General features: G+C 38.5%; 1 protein-coding gene across 5 annotated transcripts in view; it reads right to left on the bottom strand.

The window, feature by feature from the left end:
* LOC140732329 (cAMP-responsive element modulator-like) overlaps positions 1-18,210 on the bottom strand; it is a 65,799-nt gene extending 47,589 nt beyond the window's left edge. For 2 of the 5 annotated variants that reach the window (XM_073054828.1, XM_073054824.1), the window contains exons 1-2: positions 18,085-18,210; positions 701-851 (exon numbers count right to left, since the gene is read on the bottom strand). The gene's annotated coding sequence lies outside the window, so the exon portion shown is untranslated. Of the gene's footprint in view, positions 1-700; positions 852-1,260; positions 2,792-17,074; positions 17,091-18,084 lie in introns of those variants that run through there. The other 3 variants (XM_073054826.1, XM_073054827.1, XM_073054825.1) reach the window with 3 other exon arrangements.
* Positions 18,211-19,090: the final 880 nt, after the last annotated feature.

The following is a 19,090-nucleotide window of genomic DNA, read 5'->3' as shown; positions in this document are numbered from 1 at the left end:
AATTTACCCTTGTATACAGGTATTCTGCTCTCTCATTCCAAAATCCAATATTCAACAAACATTTATTTTGGTTTAATGCTCCTTCCACATCACTTAGTTTGAGCTCATCCCATATTTCCCAAAGAAATCAGCTGATGGACTTTCCAAAGGTAATCCGTCTTTTATGTATACCAAAGTGTCACTGGAAATGTTTTGCAAAATTCACAAGGAAGTCGATTCCACACAACAAAAATGAACTTTCTATTGACTGCATCATGAATCAACTACACAAAAAAATTATTTGCCGCCATATTTTCAACTACGGGCTTAAAATAGAATTTTCCAGATAATAGAGGGTAAATGTGGCATGACGATAAGGCTTACCATCCAGAGTCAAACCTTTGCTTCTACTAACTGTTGAGTTTAAGTGCCAAGACCAGAGTGGAAGGGAGGATTTTTGTGCAACAACCACACATCTATGAATGGGTCTATGGTTGAATAATTTACATTAAATCCCCATGGAGTGTACAGCAAAGAGGCTACTTAAAGTACTGAAGAAATGAAAGCAATGAGCAATTGCAGAGATTCAATAGGGCCTCTTAAAAAGGCATTTGGCCTCAAACTAATTAATGTGCTAAAATAAAAGTAAGTTATTATTTCATCAATGTTCCAAACATTTCCATATGCATAGTACTTGTCAAATCAAATTTTAGAAACTCACCCTGTGCTTCCAAAATTGAAGCGGTTTCAATTGATCTCCAACTATTTACTATTTCCACTTTGAATTTCTACAGACTATTTTTTTAAACTCAGCTATGTAGACAGCAATGACATCCTGTCATTTTCGAGCTTCAGATGCATTCAGCTGTTTCCTTTAAAAAAGAAAAAATAAAGCAGAGCATTATTCAAGGAGTAAGAGACTTCAGTTACATGGACAGACTGGATAAGTTATAATGGTCTCCTCTAAACAGCATCTAAACAGAGATGATTAAAAGCGGCTCTGATAAAGGTATTTGATATCAAGTAAGGTCACTACATGGAGTGGGTTAAAAAATTCTAAAGGTAGGAAGGATATAGAATCAGAAGTGAAAACACAAATTTAATAATCAAAGAAAAAAAACAATGACAGGAGGGAAAACAAAATAGGTGGCAAGAATCTGGAATGCACTCTGTTATAAGAGATGGAAGCAAATTCAATTACTATGTTCAAAGAACTAGAGAAGGACTTGAAAGGGAGAAACTTAAAAAGGTTGTGGAGAGAGCGAGGAAAGTGAGACTAACCGGATTGTTCTTGCACAGATCCAGATTGGACCCAACAAGACCAATGGCCTCCTTCTATGCTCTATATTTGGTGACTTTTGCCAGATTGTAAGAAACTGAGTTACTGAACAAACAATGATTTATTGAAAATTGATTTTTTGAAATGTTGAGGCCCAGTTGATTATAAAGAAACTAATCACACTGTAAAGAACACAAAACAGATTAAGAACACTCTGGCATTTTAACTTTGTGATCAAATGTGTCATTGCAAAATCAAAGAACAATTTCAAAATTCAAACATTAAAAATTCAAGATTAAGATGCTGAATTTAACACATTTTATTTTATTTCTATAAATACTTACAATACTTTATTCCACGCCGATATTCAACAGTTCCCTAATATAAATGGTAAATTATATTATTTAAAATTACATTATAATTTAGGATTCCCTTAAAGTGAACTTGCAGGTTGAGTCTCTTACTAATTTCAAGAGTACAAGAATATAAAAGTATGGATATTAAGAATATATATTAAAAAAAGATAAGGAATTTCTTCAGCCAAAAAATGGTGAATCTGTGAAATTTATTGCCATAGACGGCTGTGGAGTCCAAGTTGCTGGATATATTTAAAGTGGAGGTTGATAAGTATTACGTTAGTCAGGACATCAAAGGTTACAGGGAGAAGACAGGAGAATGTTGAGAGGGATAATATATCAGCCATAATGGAATGGCAGAATCCACCTGATGGGCCAAATGGCCTTGTTCTGCTTCTGGGTCTGATGGTATGTTTTCATGTTTAACTAATTACACTCAATGAACAAAAGTTTGGTTCTGCAGCCATGACAAAGGCTCAGCTACCATTATAGAAAAAACATGACAAAAAAAATCACTTTCACCACAGAAAAGAAAAAAGAGAAAATCTGCAGATGCTGGAAATCCAAAGCAACACACGCAAAGCACTGGAGGTATTTTGAAGAAAGGTCTTGGCCTGAAACGTCGACTGTTTACTCTTTTCCAGAGAAGCTGCCTGGCCTGCTGAGTTCCTCCAGCATTTTGTGTGTTGCTTAGAGAAAAGAAATAGATAGAATATAAATAATGGCCATTTATGTCAATTTGTTAGGTAAGTGCATAATGCATCCATATTTACCGAAGTATACATTCAGATTTTAGAAATGTTATGAATAAAAATGTTTCAAGGAGTTAAGACAAAGTTGAGAGCCAACCAAGTAGTAAACAGAGTATAAAGTGAGTAAATAGGCCATTCACAAAACAGGGAGAGAAATAAATTAAGCAACTATAATTACTAGTAATCGGCAAATTTGAGGCCTTTACTCACAGAAGGTTAATAATTAGCAAACAAGGCAGCAAACGGCATATCACCGCAATTACAACAGTGAGGACATCTTGTTTGTAATTTGCTTAGGCAAGGTCAAACAGAAAGTATTGCATGCAGATCTGGATTCTGCACCTAAGCCTATTACTCTTCCTTGAAGGCAGTGAAACATGGATTCATGATTTATTCCAAAGATTATCAACTGTTCTATAAAGAGAAATCAAGACTCAGCTGATTCTTACTGCAAGTTAGTGAACAAATAATGCTCTTTGAAACACACAAGATTCTGCATGAGAATGATAGAGGGAGAAAACCTGTAAAGCTCAGAACTAATTCTTGACTTCGGGATCAGGGTGCTATGCAAGCTGTTTCCAACTGAGCAGTCCATCTTTGGGTTCTGAAGACTGCAAGAGATCTGCAGATAGGTGGGATGGAAAAATAAATTGCAAACATTGGCATATTTTGTTACACAATGGAGAAAGTTTGAAGTGTTATATACCTGCCCATGCTTTTTTACTGTAGTCAGACAAGTTTGATAACAATTTCCTTTTATTCAAATTCCAACTCAAGTCCCACCTTCTCCATATTCCTGTAGTCTGTACTAATTACACAACTCCAAGACAAATGCATTCCACTTCTTGCCTTTTGACAATCTAAATAGTTAATTGCTCCGTATTTGATGACTGTGTTTTTAGTTGCTAAATCAGTGGCACTACTTTTCTAGTAACTACATATATTTCTTACTACAACTTAGCTTCTATTATGTATTGCAATGTACTGCTGCCACATAACAAATTTCACAACATATGCCAGTGATATGAAACCTGATTCTGCTTCTGACAGACCTCTGCAATTCCCTACCATATACCTTTCCTTCTGGACTACAACCAGATTAAAATTTAGAACAGAGAACATAACAACACAGTACAAGTCCTTTGATCCACAATGTTGTACCAACCTTTAACTTTTTCTAAGATCAATCTAACCATTCTCTCCAACATAGCCCTCCATTTTTCCATCATTCATTTGCCTAACAGTCTCTTATATGCCCTTAATGTATCTGCCTCTACCACCACCTCTAGAAGGACATTCCAAGCACCCACAACTCTTGGTAAAGAATTTACCTCTGACACCTCCCTCATCCTTTCCTCCAATCATATTAAAATTATATCTGTTTGTAGTATAGCCATATCTGCTCTGGAAAAAGTCTCTGGCTATCCACTCTATCCATACCTCTTATCTTGTATGCCTCTATCAAGTCATCTCTCATCTTTCTTCCCTCGAAAGAGAAAAGCTCTGGCTCACTAAACTTAACTCCTAAAACATGCCTACTAATCTAGGAAGTATCCTGGTAAATCTCCTCTGCACCTTCTCAAAAGCTTTTCCATACTTCCTATCATGAGGGCAACCAGAACTGAACACAATATTCCAAGTTTGGTCTAACCAGGGTTTTATAGAGCTGCAACATTACCTTGTAGCTCTTGAACTCAATTCCCTGACTAATGAAAGCCAATTCACTATACACCTTCTCAACAACCCTATCAACTTATGTGGCAACTTTAAGGGATCTCAAGACCCCAAGATCCCTCTGCTCCTCACTGCCCAAGAATCCTGTATCCACACAAATTTCCCTGTACCCCATGCCTTGTGACTTTCTAAATGAGCTTACCAAGGGGAACATTATCAAACTCCTTACTAAAATCCATATATGCCATATCCACCGCTCTACCTTCACCAACACATTTTGTTACATCCTCAAAGAATTCAATCAGGCTCATGAGGAATGTCTTCCCCTCACAAAGCTATGTTGACCGTCCCTAATCAGACTAGGTTTCTCCAAATACTCATAATCCTGTCAATTAGAAACTTCTCCAAAAATTTGCTCACTACTGATTAAGACTCACTGGTCTATAATTCCCTGGGTTATTCCTACTCCTTTTCTTGAACAAAGGAATAACATCTGCAGTATTCTGATCATCTGGGACTAATCCTGTGACAGTGAGGACACAAAGATCATCACCAAAGGCCTAACAATCTGTTCCTTTGCTTTCTGTAGTAACCTGGGGTATATCCCATCCGACCCAGGGGACTTATCTACGCAAATACTTACCAGAGGTTTTAGGACATCCTCTTAACATTAACAGTTCAAGTATATCAGAATGTTTTATAAGGCCAGTGTGAACTTTAATATCCCTCTCACTGGTGAATACTGAAGCAAAGTATTCATTAAATAGCTCCCCTACCTCCTTCTGCCTAGGTCTTCTTATCCCTTACTCTGGCTCACCAATTCCATTCTTGCTTCCTAAACCTTCAGTGTGATTATTTCTTCCTCTTGACTAGGTGTTGCACTTCTCTTGCCAACTATGGTCCTTCACCCTACCATTTTTACCTTACTCAATGGGACAAACTTATCCAGACCCACCCCCATCAAGTGCTCCCTGATCAACTTCCACATTTTTGATGTGCATTTCCCCGAGTACATCTGTTGTCACTTTATGCTCCACAGTTCCTCCCTACTAACGTTATAATTCCTTCCCCTCCCCTATTAAATATTTAAATATTTACCAAAAATATCTGCTCCTATCCCTATCCAAGGCTATAGTAAATGTCAGAGTTGTGATCTCTGTCTCCAACTAAGAGATCTGACACCTGGCATGGTTCATTGCCTCGTACCAAATACAATACGGCCTCTCCTCTGGTCAGCCTATCTACATATTGAGTCAGGAATCCTTCCTGCCCCATCCAAATCTTTTGTACTCAGGAGATGCCAATCAATATTAGGGAAGGTGAACTCTCCCACAACTTGCTTTTGGTCAAGTCCTCTAATATCACGGGGCCTGAAGTTGATTTTTATTTCTCAAGCACTTCTCTAGCACCTTGGAACTTTCTGAAGCTTTTAAAGTAAGCAGATTCAAATTATTGTCAAATTTACAACATTTCTTTGAATCTTCTCTGCCACAGCAAATACAGTTCTAAATTGAGACTCAATGGGCTGAATGGCATTTCTGTGTCAAAAGAATTCTATCATTCAAATCCTCATAACAGTTACCATCAGGTGAAAGAAACCATAACAACATTTTCTAATAACTCAAGTATTTACCAAGAGATAATCTCAAGCGTACACAGTACAGTATCTGATTGTGGCCTAATGAATGTATTCCCACAGCCAAATATCTAGGGAACACAACTGACCAGAAGCTTAAAAAACAAATCATGTAACTACTGAGCTGTATGAGCTGGATATCAGAAGTGGATCACATCCGAACTTTACAAAACATCAACAAGTAACAAATTAAGACTGTGATGAATACACTCTTCACTTACCTACATAAAATAATCTGGCCAATAATATAAAAGTGGATACCAAAAGTGTTTGCAGATAATATAAAAAGTTAAAAAAAAAGGTGAGGGTGGATACTGGAAAAAGATGCTGGAGAGGTAGTAATGGGGTAGAAAGAAATTGCAGGCAAACTTAACTCAATTTGGTTAATTGGGTCAGCAGTGAATCAGGGCAGTCATTTATTTGGGACAACTCTTAAGAAACAAAAATGAAAACAAGAAAACAGCTGGGATTCCCTTTGTTTATTTGGGACACTGTGCCACTTAATTGGGACAGGAGACATTTGCCCAACAGCTTCTAATTAGCATCAGTCACATGCATTTGCATGGCCATTAGACATGACACTGTGCTTAGAGCAATCGGCTTTTTAATTACATCAATTCTGTAAATTTGTGTTCAAAATGTAGTGATATTTGTTGCTGATAGTTGGCAAGAAGTAAGCAGTAAGACAATTCGGAACTGTTTCGTTTACTACAATCTCAAACATTCAAGTTTGGATATGTCAGAAACAGCCTGGAGTGAAAATGAAACCATTTCACTACTTCGGCAAGTTAAAAAATTACCAAGAATTTGAAGGTATCAACAGTCATCCTGAATGTTACCTTTGGTCCCAACACTCAGCTCTCAACCGTGGCCTGTCCTAGCATGAGAAGTCAACTCTGGCGGACTGAGCAGATGAGACCTACAATAAGATCTAATGGTGAGGACAGCAATTCTACCACATAACAAAGGGCTTGATGATACACAGTAGTAGTCATGGTCATCCACTACAACCAGGTAAGACACCAGTCTAGTCACCTCACTAAACCCTAACATCCAAGGTCGAGAGAGTGGAACAGACCCAGTATAACAGCTTTTCCACTTCATAAACTCTCCAGCACAGATTTCTTGTCATCATTGGATATGACAAACAACCACCAGTAATCTTGGTGATGCTCCAATTTGTTCTGCATTTCATGTAAACACCTAATACATTATTCAGTTAAACAATGGACTGTCATTTTTATACTTTGTTTACTATTTCTAAGGAACTTCAGCTAATTGGGACAGCTTCTTATTGGGCCAAAATGTACCAGTTTCTGTGTCCCAATTAGCCAGAATCCACAGAATCAGTCTTCACAGTAGAAAACACTGGTAGCATGCTAGAAATACAAAATGCCAGGAGACAGAAGTGAGTGTAGTTGCAATGACTAGGGAGAAGGTGTTTGGGAAGCTGAAAGGTCTGAATGTAGAAAAGTCATCTGGACCAGATGGACAACACCCCAAGGTTTTGAAAGAGGTACCTGAAGAAATCAGAGACATTAGTAATGATCTTTCAAGAACCACTAGATTCTGGAATGGTTCTGGAAAACTGCAGATGCCAATACACTCTAAGAAGGTAAGGAGGCAGTAGAAAGGACATTATGGGCCATTGGTTGGGAAGATGTTAGAGTCGATTGTTAAGAATGTGGTTTTAGAGTACTTGGAGGCACATAAAGTAGGTCAAAGTCAGAGTAGTTTCCTCAAGGGGAAATCTTGCCTGACAAATTATGTTGGAATTCTTTGAGGAAATAACAGGTAAATAGGCAAAGGAGAGTCAGTGGATGTTGTTTATTTGGATCTTCAGAAGGCCTTTGACAAGGTGTCACTCATGAGGCTACTTAACATGAGCTCCTGGTATTACAGAAGAGATATTAGCATGGAGGGAAGATGGGCTGACTGGCTGGAGACAAAGAGTGGGAATAAAAGGGCCTTTTCTGGTAGGCTGTCAGTGATTAGGTGTTCCACAGGGTTTAGTATTGGGACAGTTTCTTTTCATGTTATTAGTCAATAATTTGGATGACAGAATTGATGGTTTTGTGGCCAAGTTTACAGATGAGACAAGGATAGGTGTACAAGCACATAATATTGAAGGAGGCCTTCAACAGATTGGGAAAATGGGCAGAGAAGTGGCAGATGGAATACAAGGTTACCAAGTGTATGGTCATGCACTTTGGTAGAAGGAATCAAAGCATAAACTATGTTCTAACAGGGAGAAAATTCTAAAGTCAGAGGTGTAAAATGACAAGAATCCCTGCAGGTTGAGTTGATGGTAAGAAGACAAATGAATTAATTTTGAGATGGCTAGAATATAAAAGCAAGAACGTAATGCTGAGTCTTTGAAGTAATACACCCTTGGAGTATTGTGAACAGTGATAGGTCCCTTACCAAATAAAAGACATGCTAGCATTGGAAGAGGGTCATTAGAATGATTCTGGGAATTAAATGGTTAATGAGGACTGTTTGCAGGCTCTGGGCCTCACTTGCTGGAGTTTGGAAGAATGAGGTAGGATCTCATTGAAACCGATCTGTTGCGTATTTAATATTTGTGTGAGAGTGAGTGAGTGGGTGCGAGTGTGTGTATAAAATACACACATACATATAGATTAAGCATCCTTGTTTGTTTAAAAAATTCAATGAGCTATATGTACAAATGCAGAAATTGTATGTCATCACATTACCATGTGATAAGTCCTCACCTCACTTAAAATAAACACGAAGTTCGACTCACATTTTGGGATCCCTTGTCCTCCTTTGAATTAGTTTAATGTTTTTTAAATGACAAAACATAACACTATTGAATGTTAAAAGGCCTAGACATAGTGGATATGTAGAGGATGTTTCCCATAATGGGCAAGTCCAGGACCAGAAGGCACAGCCTCAGAATAGAGGAATGTCCATTTAAAACAAAGATGTGGAGGAATTTCTTTAGCCAGTGTGGTGAATCTGTGAATTCATTGCCACAGACAATGTGAGGGCCAAGAAGTCAATGAGTATATTTAAAGTGGAGGTTGATAGGTTCTTGATTAGTCCAGGCATCAAAACGTTACAGAGAGAAAGCCGGCAAATAGGGTTGAGAGGAATAATGTATCAATCACGATGGAATAGCAGAGCAAACTCAATGGGCTGAATGACCAAAAAGCAATACTAAAACTATGACAATAGAGGACAAAAAAATCCATTTATTGATAGGTCATCCATCACCACCTGATCACTTCCATATCTCCACCACCAATTGACCATGGATTTATTGTGAAATACATTTATCCTTGGACTGCAAATCCCAAAGCCTGAACCACCACGAAAAAGAGCAAGTAGACTAGCACCACTAGACTTCACCTCTCCATCCAGCTCAGTTTTGAATAGTTTTAAGCGACTGGATCCTTTTATTTAGACAGAAAATTAAAAGAAATAAGGTTATATCACTAACAAAGCCTGCACAAAATCCACATTATATGACTTGTGAAGGTGTCAGTTATCAACCTTTGCATTTGATGGACTGATGGCATTCTATAGTGTAATGAGTGAAAAAGATTTTCATCCAATGATGGGCAAAGATAAGCTTTGAAATCACATTGTAACCAGAGAATCTGCAAGCAGTGGCATTCACATACACCCACTGTCCCCTTGACTCTAATTGGACAAAGTTTCAAATATCGTTAAGGAAGCTTTGACAAGTTCCTGCAGTATATTTTATAAAATAGAACCTATCAAATAGTGAAGAGAATGACTGAAACAAGTGGTGCCTCATCCTTGGCAGTGCTGAATAAATATTTTTAGACTTGCATTCATTAAGTCATTTTGCTTTCAATTTGTGCCTTGCAAATGGTGGAAAGACTTTGGGGACCCAGGCAGTGACACTTAAAAAATCTTTTCTAGTAAGGGTATTGATTCATTGGGTTCACTGATGTTTCTAATCAGGTATCATTGAGGAGAGAATTCAGCAGTGTTTCTAATGAAATTGACGAGCAACTGGTCGCACTATTTATTGGAGACAATTACCTAGCACTTATGCAGCAGAAATCTTACTTCCCACTGAGCAGCCATGTCTGAATATCAACCTGAAAACCCTGCCTTGGGCATCACAGCAACAAAATCCAAAGTGATGTAACTAGGCTCCCACAATCACATTGCTGGTAATTACTTTAGTCCAATAAAAGGCATCTTCACTTTGAGCTTCCACTATTTTTCTTTGCCTATGCTCCACCTTATACTTAAAGGTTAGTTTAACATTAAGGACAGTCACTCTCACTTATTTTATAATTTTTTGTTTAAACCATTTATGAAGTTTGCAAATCATGTCCTGGAAAAAGCTTACAATAGATATCAACTAAATATCTGCCACTGGCTTGCATTCTTTATTTTGTTGGCAGCAAAGAAACATGTTCATCAGTTTGTGTCTATTCAATTATATTCAAGAGAATATGATTGGTTAATATTGTTTTCCTCCATTTCACAATAATTTTCTAAAGTCTTAGAATTAAAAGAAATCAAGTGATTACTACCTACTTACAGATGAGAGGGTTAATTTCCAATTTCAAAAACACTTAAGTCTTGTAAATTTAGTGGCCTTGTACAAAATACTATGTCCCCTAATCTTATGCTCCACAACCACTTAAAAAATAGCTTTCTTTTATTCCCCTAACTTGAAAACTACTGATTTTCACTGAATACCAGACACTTGAACCATGTCACCTCCCTTTGTAGCAATATCCTCAAAGACCAGGTATCACTCTCCTCACAATGTCGTGCACTCCCTCTATTGAAAGCAGATATTTCTTAACTGGAACTGTCCTTTAAAAAAAAATCATTCTATTCAAGGTCTGGCCCAACCAGGGATTTAAATAGTTTGTGTTTGCGCTCCTATCCTTGAGACGTAAAAGATAATACTTCTTTAGGCCCTTTGAATACAAGCATCTATAATTGAGAGGCAGACTCACTCAACCCATACTCACCAAATCTCAAAATTTCACTGGATCCCTCTCCATTCCTTTTATGGAGGTGTTGTTCTCCACTCCACCCCCCCCCCCCCCACCGCACCAAGTCCATGGTGCATTATATCACACCGGACTTTCATGAACCCATTACCCACAAGAGGCCACCCACTTGAAAATGCTTCCAATCTCTTCAACTATAAAGGGACAGCTTTGAATTTTCAAAAAAAAAATTGAGTCCTTTGTAATACCCTACAATAGCAGCTGCATCTCCAAGAAATTTTATTTGAGAAATTAGAAGGAATTTCAAATATTTGCAATCATCCATGACACACTCCAAGAATCTTCATAAGAATTGCCACAGGGTACAATTAAAAGGTCCATTAATTGTCCAGTTTTTCATCTTACCCAGCTGGCCATTTATAGCACTTTAACTCAATATCAAACATTCATTCTGGTCCTTAATACAATGTAGATGTCTTTTAAATTGTTTCCTTTGCTTCATTTTCTTGCACTTAGGTTCACCTTGGTAGCACAAGTGCCCCATAGCCTCTCTGCACAAAATTGAGAGTGTTCATTGATGTAGCGGATTTAGTTAATAAACAATCAGCACAGAACCGTGAAAGGAATGTCATGTGTAACTGAAGGAATGATGATCTTTGATGAACCAAATGAATGGACATCAACTGCTGCACATATAAAATGCTTAGATGACCATTCTGAAAAAATGACCAGCTATTTTAAGAAACCAGGTAATGCTTCCATGGGGAAGAAATAAAAACTTCATATCAATGAAACATAATCAGAATCAGTTTTAATATCGCCAGCATGTCGTGAAATTTGTTAACTTAGCGGCAGCAGCACAATGCAATACATATTTTTAAAGTAAATTACAGAATGTCTAATAAATAAATTTTAAATAGTGCAAAAATATATTTTTTTTTAAAAAGTGGGCTCAACGTTCATTTTGTAATTGGATGGCAGAGGCAAAGAAACAGTTCCTGAATCGCTGAGTGTGTGACTTCAGACTTCTGTATCTCCTTCCTGACTGTAACAATGAAAGGGAGGCTTGTCCTGGGCGGAGTTTTAAATAGTGGATGCTGCCTTTTGGAGGCACTGTTCCTTGAAGATGTCTTGGATACTACAGAGGCTAGTACACAAGATGGAGCTGACTAATTTTACAACTTTCTGAAGCTTCCTTCAATCTTGTACAGTAGCCCCCTCCCCCCACATCAAACAGGGAAACAGTGGTAGTTCACCACAGCGGCAGAGGTTAATGTTGGAATAGCTATGTGCCTGACTGTAAGGGAGAAAGCAGCACAAATATTTATTGAAACGTATAATTATCCGGAAATGGGTAAAGGAAGCAAAAACAGTGATTAATTACTAGCTAGTCTACTGATTATATGAGCATAGACAAGACAGTTATGCATTTTGAAGGAGAAAAAATTGCAAACAGCATAATCACAATTCTGAGAACAAGTCTTGAATGCCCACTTTATAAAAGATATACACATCTTTGAAAATAGCAAGGCAATGGATAGGGCAAGCTGTGTAAAAAAAAAATCAAAGTAATGATTGACCATTATGTATCACTCTGACTCAGCCTAACTGTTCTGATTAACTCATTTTAGGAACAAAACCCTACAGCATACAAAGGTTTACCAGGAATCAAAACAATGACTCAGTAATTTGACAAGCTGTTCTTGTTATCCATAAAGCAGCAGAAAAAGTGAAAATTAAAAATTAACAGAGGTGCATAAAGGGTTCTGAGACCATTTAATCCAAATTTGTTCCACTTGGCCGGGGGGTTGAAAACACAAGGTGGACAACAAAATTATTTCAATAATGTCGGGGGGGAAAAAACAAGACAAATTTATCAAGTAGATAATTCAATCAGTATCTGAGCATTTAAAAGCATTTTCACGATTCAAAATTAAGTTTTATTCCTTTTTTTTAAAAACAGAATTCCAAGCATATTTATGATATTAGATTCTGCATATGCTTATAGCCCCGAAACAAAGTCGTTAAATAAACCACAAGTCCATCTGTTTATCACTCTGGAACCTTGATTTTCTGTTGTTCATAGTTGACTGCTCTGTGGTAAATGCACATTACTTAGGCTCATACAAGCCTATCTTTCTTCACCCAAGATCCAATGAAAAAAAAAGTTCCTTAAAATGACACATCTTCCCTTGACAGCATCAGCTTTAAGTAGCTTCCCCCAACAATGACTGAATGAGAAAAAACAATGACATTAATACTTGAACATGACTTGGCTGGAGGGGCTTAAAATAAAGATTTGGGTTCAAACACCCTGCTTTACGTATAAAAAGTGAAAATATTTTAAGCACTGAAATTCAATATGAGCTTCAAGATAGCTTTTTATTTCAGGTTTTCTTCATTTAGCCACTTGTCTATAAAGATATGACAGTGTTTCTCCAGCATAAAGGTTATTAAAGATTATGTGGTTATATTGACCAGAAATAATCCAATCCAGGTGAACAACTGGTTGAAAAAGATACATTTACCCACGTGCCACATATCTGTGCTGAGAGCAGACAAATCGATTATTGCTATCCAACTGATCTGCACTCTCTCTCATGAAGATCATACAGGGCCATGTACTGCTAGAGTAAATTGATCAAGAATGCTCTAATCACAAACGAGAAAAAATCTGCAGATGCTGGAAATCCAAGCAACACACAACAAAATGCTGAAAGGGGAGGAAACAGGAAGGCAGCAGGGGAGAATAACACTTCCATGGATTAGTTGAATTGATTGCTTCTTCCTTTGGTACCCTTTTAAGAATTTACTTTTATAAATAATACTTTTAATATTAAGAGTAAATGCTTTATTTTATGGTGTAGCTGACTAACTTCTTACCTAGATTCAGACCCAAAATTCACCTTACCGATTTATATTTGGCAAAACCAATCAAAAATGTACATTTACTGTCAATTGCAAATCTAATGCCATTGTAATAGGCAATCTGTGATCATTTCTTACTCTTTAAATGCTGCTACTTGGCATTTTACAATTGAAAAGTTGATAGCTTTATCTGATTAGTTAGAACTCAGCAAACTAATCCTTTCAATGGGTATTTTGTATACACAGTTGGCACCTCAAAACAACAGAATCCAATTTGTCTATTTTGATTGCAGCCAACCTAAAACTAGAAAATAAATTTTTAAGTTAAAATGAAGAGGCAAGAATTCATCCAATATCTTTGATCATTCATTTTGTCACACAAATGTTTCAAAATATAGCTGTATTTAAAGACCTCAAAAATCCAGTGAACTGGCCACCATAGTTCAATAAGCAACATTCCCAGGCAAAATAGCCTCTCAGAGTAGGAAACTGATGGTGAATTTGACAAATGGTGATAAAGACTTTAACATTAAACAATAATTTACGGCCCTGATCTTAATGAGTTATATTTTCCCCCATCCATCCTCTCCCATTATAAAACTAGACAGTAAACCATTTAGGTAATCCTAACTGGCTAGTTTTTAACACGAGCCATTTCATGATTGTTTTGTGACCCAAAAAGGCAGCCAATTTGACAATGACTATCAGAACAATTTGGGATATATACATATATATATATATATAAAAAGGCAAATATTGCTAGAAACACAAATCCAACTAATTTGGCCCCATCAAGAATATTTGAGAAGCTATTTCACATTCCTCCCAGTTGCAATGTAGTCCCATTTAGTCATGAACAGCTCTAGCCATCTGTAAACACACTCAACCCCATTTCATGAAGGCCCAACTAAATTTTCATTAAACACTGCATTTCAATGCCTTAACATTTTAATTCACTGTGTATTTGAAGTATTGGAACGGATCTGTAAAATTAACACCTGACAGCAAACGTGATGCATTGGTACAAACATAGAACACTACAGCACAGTCTAGGCCATTCCACCAACAATGTTACGCGAACCTATTAGCCTATTTTAACCCAAGATCAATTACTGCTATCCAACTGAACTGCACTCTCTCATGAAGATCATACAGGGCCTTGTACTGTTAAGAGTGAATAGATCAAGAATGGTCTAATCACAAACAAGAGAAAATCTGCAGATGCAGGAAATCCAAACATGCACAAAATGCTGAAGGAAATGCCTCTGAAAGGTCTCGGCCAGAAATGCCCACTGTACTCTTTTCCATAGATGCAGCCTAATCTACTGAATTCCTCCAGCATTTTGTGTGCTTCTATCATCCAGGTGCCTATCTATGAGTTTTTATAAATGTCCATAATGCCATGTGCCACCCTGGCAGGGTGTTCCTCATACTCAACACTACATTAAAAACTGTGACATTCTCCCATACATCCCTCCAATCACCTCAAAATTATTCCAAGGCAGCAGTCATTTAAATCTTACCAAATTTCTCCTACTGCCCATAAAATATCAGCACTAAATTAACAAAACTGATTCAAAATGAACAATTGCCACATCAGAATTAGCATTTCTTTTTCACTTAAAGGCTGCAAACGACAAATCGACTGAGGTTCAGCATAAACTAATTCCATAACTCCTTGTCTCCATTTATGCTAGTCCACCTTTTTAAAAAATAAAATTTGGAAGATAGAAATGTTAGGAATTGCGTGTCTATTCAATGACAGTGAAGTAATCAGTCACCACTTTCACTTCAAAAACCAGCTATGCCAATTTAAGGGCAAGTACTCAGAGCAGTACCTTCACCATATTCACACTAATGTATTGCACAAAGGAGCAGAGGGAACTAACTGACACCATTTGAAAAACTTTTCATCCCACGGCCAATGGATTTATCATTTTCCTTCTTCTGATACATATCTACTGCCATTTCAAAAGTTAGGACCATTTTTGTTCCATTATCCTTTTAAGCAATCCATTTCCAAATGACACTCTGCTGCAAATTTAAATACTTTTTCCTCTCTCCCAAACATCTAACATTTATATACTTGCAGGAAATCACCCCTGAATTTCTTGAGGATAAATAGCAAAATACTTTTTTTCTTATTATTTATAGTTGGATGATGACAACACTGAGTACTCCCAACATTTTAAATTGCTTTTGGGTAAAAACAATTGCCTGCGATTTAGTTGCAAACAAAAAAAAAAACTGGGCAGTTCTTTGCTTGGGTAAGTGGAGTAAATATTACCTACAGCTATCACTTTCTGGCATTAAACTGTCTCTTGTTCCCATTTATAAGCACAATTCACAAGGGGCTTGGGAGGATGGAAGACCTGGAAGGCGATAGAGCGCCTGCAGTTCAACTGCATAATTACATCCGAGCCGCATCAGTACATTTCCACTGCAATTTCAGAGACTAGCTAGGAAGAGGGTGCTGGCGAACTGGAGAAGACACTGCGCCATTTCTAGAACCTTCCATTGCAGATCAAGCCGCCGCCATTTTAATTGAAGGGGAACCTCCAGAAATAAACTTATTTTATCTTATTCTCATCCTCCTACCAAGAAAAAACACCACCACGACGTTTAAGTAATTAAGATGAGTCCAAGTGTCAACATTTCACTTTCATTGTTTTAAAAAAAACACAAAATTCGCCGCCCTATTGTGGTTTCCGAATTTTTTTTTAAATTGCTCCGACAACCGCAGCCCAGTATTTTGGACTAACGACGGTTGGTTTTTACCCTAAAACACGAAACTGCTTCACGCATGAATACTCCGACCAAGGCAGATGAATTGCGAGGATCCGTCTTAGATTTTTTTTTTAAAAAAGGATCCACTCAGTTAAACGTTTCAATTGAACGGAACTGAAACTGGAGAAAACCGTTTCAAAAGCATCAAGCAAGACTGTCGAAAGCTCCGACTCCAGTTTTAAAAATAAAACACATAGATTAACTAGTAACCCCTCCCCTACGCTAAGCCGAACAGACAAAAAAAATTCTGGCACATTAATAGGTGTTATATTCCATCAAGAACGCGTTGATCTAATTTTAGATTCGATTTTTAAAGCGAGATATTTTATAGTTTAAAACAATCCCGAAGTGAAGTTTGCTGCAAGAATCTGTGTCCAGGCGCCGAATACTTTCGTGCTGTCCCTTTCCCGACATGTTTTGTCTGGCCACGATGTGACTCCCAGACCCGAATCTCCTTTTTATGGCAAAGCGGGAAAGACGGCAGAGACTCCGAGTGTCTCCCTATCAAAATCCCTTTAAATAAATTTCCACGTCTCTCTCCTCACTCACTCTCCCTCTCACACGCACACACCGACACTCTCGATCGTATTTTCTGTGACAAAGTCTAACCAGGATAACGTCATGTTGTTACACTGTAGCAGATCATGTTGTCGCAAGTGGACAAACGTCAGGAGCTTACATACAAAAAATGGGCGGCTAAAGTAAAAGGAGACACGGCGAGCACCTCTTCTGTCATCTTTACAGTGTTTGGAGGTGGGAGAAATACTCACAGATATTCATAAAATAACCAGACTCTGACAACGACACAAACGGGGGTTAATTCAAAGCGCGGGTGATAGAGCGATTCGCCATCTCACGCAACTAAGAAAGAAACCCCGTTAAACATTTCTTCTGCCCATATTTAATCAAGTTAGTGCATTTCGGGACTGCAAATAATTAGGAAAACATAAAATTCAAACAAAAAATATGCGTGTAGTTTTGCAAAAATACATACACATACAAATGGGTCGGTGAGCCTTTTTCCCCCCCGATAGCTGTCGTTAACTCCGGCTATTTGAGGATTTTTTTAAAAAAACACCACCAGATTGCGTCTTCTAATTTCTCGCTTGAAAATTGCAACTTCAAGCTAGGAAGAATTAAGTTAGAATTGGCAACATTTTTTAAAGACATTTGTTAAAATGCCACCAAAATAAAACCACTCCAGCAGTGGGAGCCTTTGCTTCTAATACTCCACAAAGTAATATAAAAAAAAGTCTGCTTCTGTATTTATGATATAAGCCTAACAATCATATAACTCACATCAAAACAAACTTGCAGGATGGTGGGGGGGGGGGGAAGAGATCGAAAGGAGAGAAAAGTGACGATCACGTTTCTCACTGTACCACCCTTTGACTTAAGATGCAAGATGCACTGGAGACTGGTTTTATAAATTTTAATTAAACGCCAGAAGAGAGTTTTAAAAAGCCTATTTCCTCCATCAGAACGCAGAGCTGAGAGCACCGATCGGCTGCAAAGTCTGATCTCATCACCAGTCACCCCCCCCCCCATCCCAATCCCCTCAAATTAACCCTGCAAAAAAGAGGAAGCAGAAAGGAGGGATGGGGGTGGGGAGCGGTGCAATTGCCACCTTAATCTTTTCCCTCTCTTTCTATCTCTCTATTCCCAGCCCGGCTTTCTCTTCTTTGCATTAATGCTGCGTGCATGCCGTGCGTGTGCTGTTAGTGCCACCATCTCTCAATTGACTTCTCCCTCCGTCTCTCTCTCTCTCTCTCTCACTTACCACTTACGTAGTTTTACTCGTCACAGATTACGGTGCGCTAGGAGTGGATGGCCGTGCTGATACGTAGCCGCCACGTCAAAAATATACACTGAGAGCGTCACCTACAGTCCCCTCAAACCAGCCGGGGCCGCAGCACTCGGCTCACGCGCACCCGCGATCGCTGCGCCGCCGCCGCCCCAACTCGACGCCCGATTGGGTCCGGCCCCCAACGGCCCGGCCTTCCAAACCTCGCGAGATCCGCCCCCTGTAGCCATTGGTCCGCGCCGCCTGCTTCTCGCGGTCTTGCCTTCTAGTCCGCCTTCCCCCTGCGCCGAGCCCGGATCTCATTTCTTTCTTCCTTTGGCACCGTTTCCATTGCGGGGGAAAACAGAGCGACGTGGGGGGGGGGGGATGGGGTGGGGTTCGGTTCAATCGAAGATTTAGCGAGAAAGCCAAAAAAAAAAATCATTTTTAATGCGTTTATTCAAGTGTGCTTTAAAATTTAGTGATTTGATGTCGGTGATTTCTGTTCTGGTCGGCAGTGAGTTTAGGGACGCTGATGAGTCGTCGTAATGTTGGCGCTGCTTGAAGCATCTGTTTTTGTTTCTGCCTAATTGCTCGTGGCCGTGGTGCAAATTTTCCTCCCCACCCAGAATAAATGTTCATAAGAATTTATGTTTGCGATACCAAGTCGTCGATTTTTGCAATCCTTTATGTCAAGTGTTTTGAGTGGCGCGCGTTAATTTGACTGTTCAGCGTTTCTGGTTCTGGTTCAGCTGAATGGGGAGATTGGAGTTCCCCTTTGTTGAAACTTGGTATTTTAAAGCGTGACATTGAACCTCGCATGACACTGACACGCTTCGAAATGTAGACGCCTCCACGTGGTAACTGGGTGTTAGTGAAGTTGCTGCAGTTACTGAATTAAGCCAAAATTAAACTTGTTTTCCCTTCTTCCCATTTTTTTTTTCTTTTGGCGGTGGGGTGGAGATAGACAATTATGTTTCAGAATTCCTATTTCAACTGCACC

This window comes from Hemitrygon akajei, chromosome 8 (genome assembly GCF_048418815.1).
Source record: "Hemitrygon akajei chromosome 8, sHemAka1.3, whole genome shotgun sequence".
NCBI lineage: Eukaryota > Metazoa > Chordata > Chondrichthyes > Myliobatiformes > Dasyatidae > Hemitrygon > Hemitrygon akajei.
Note: the sequence above shows the minus strand (reverse complement) of the source record. Positions and strands in the feature narration are given on the sequence as shown.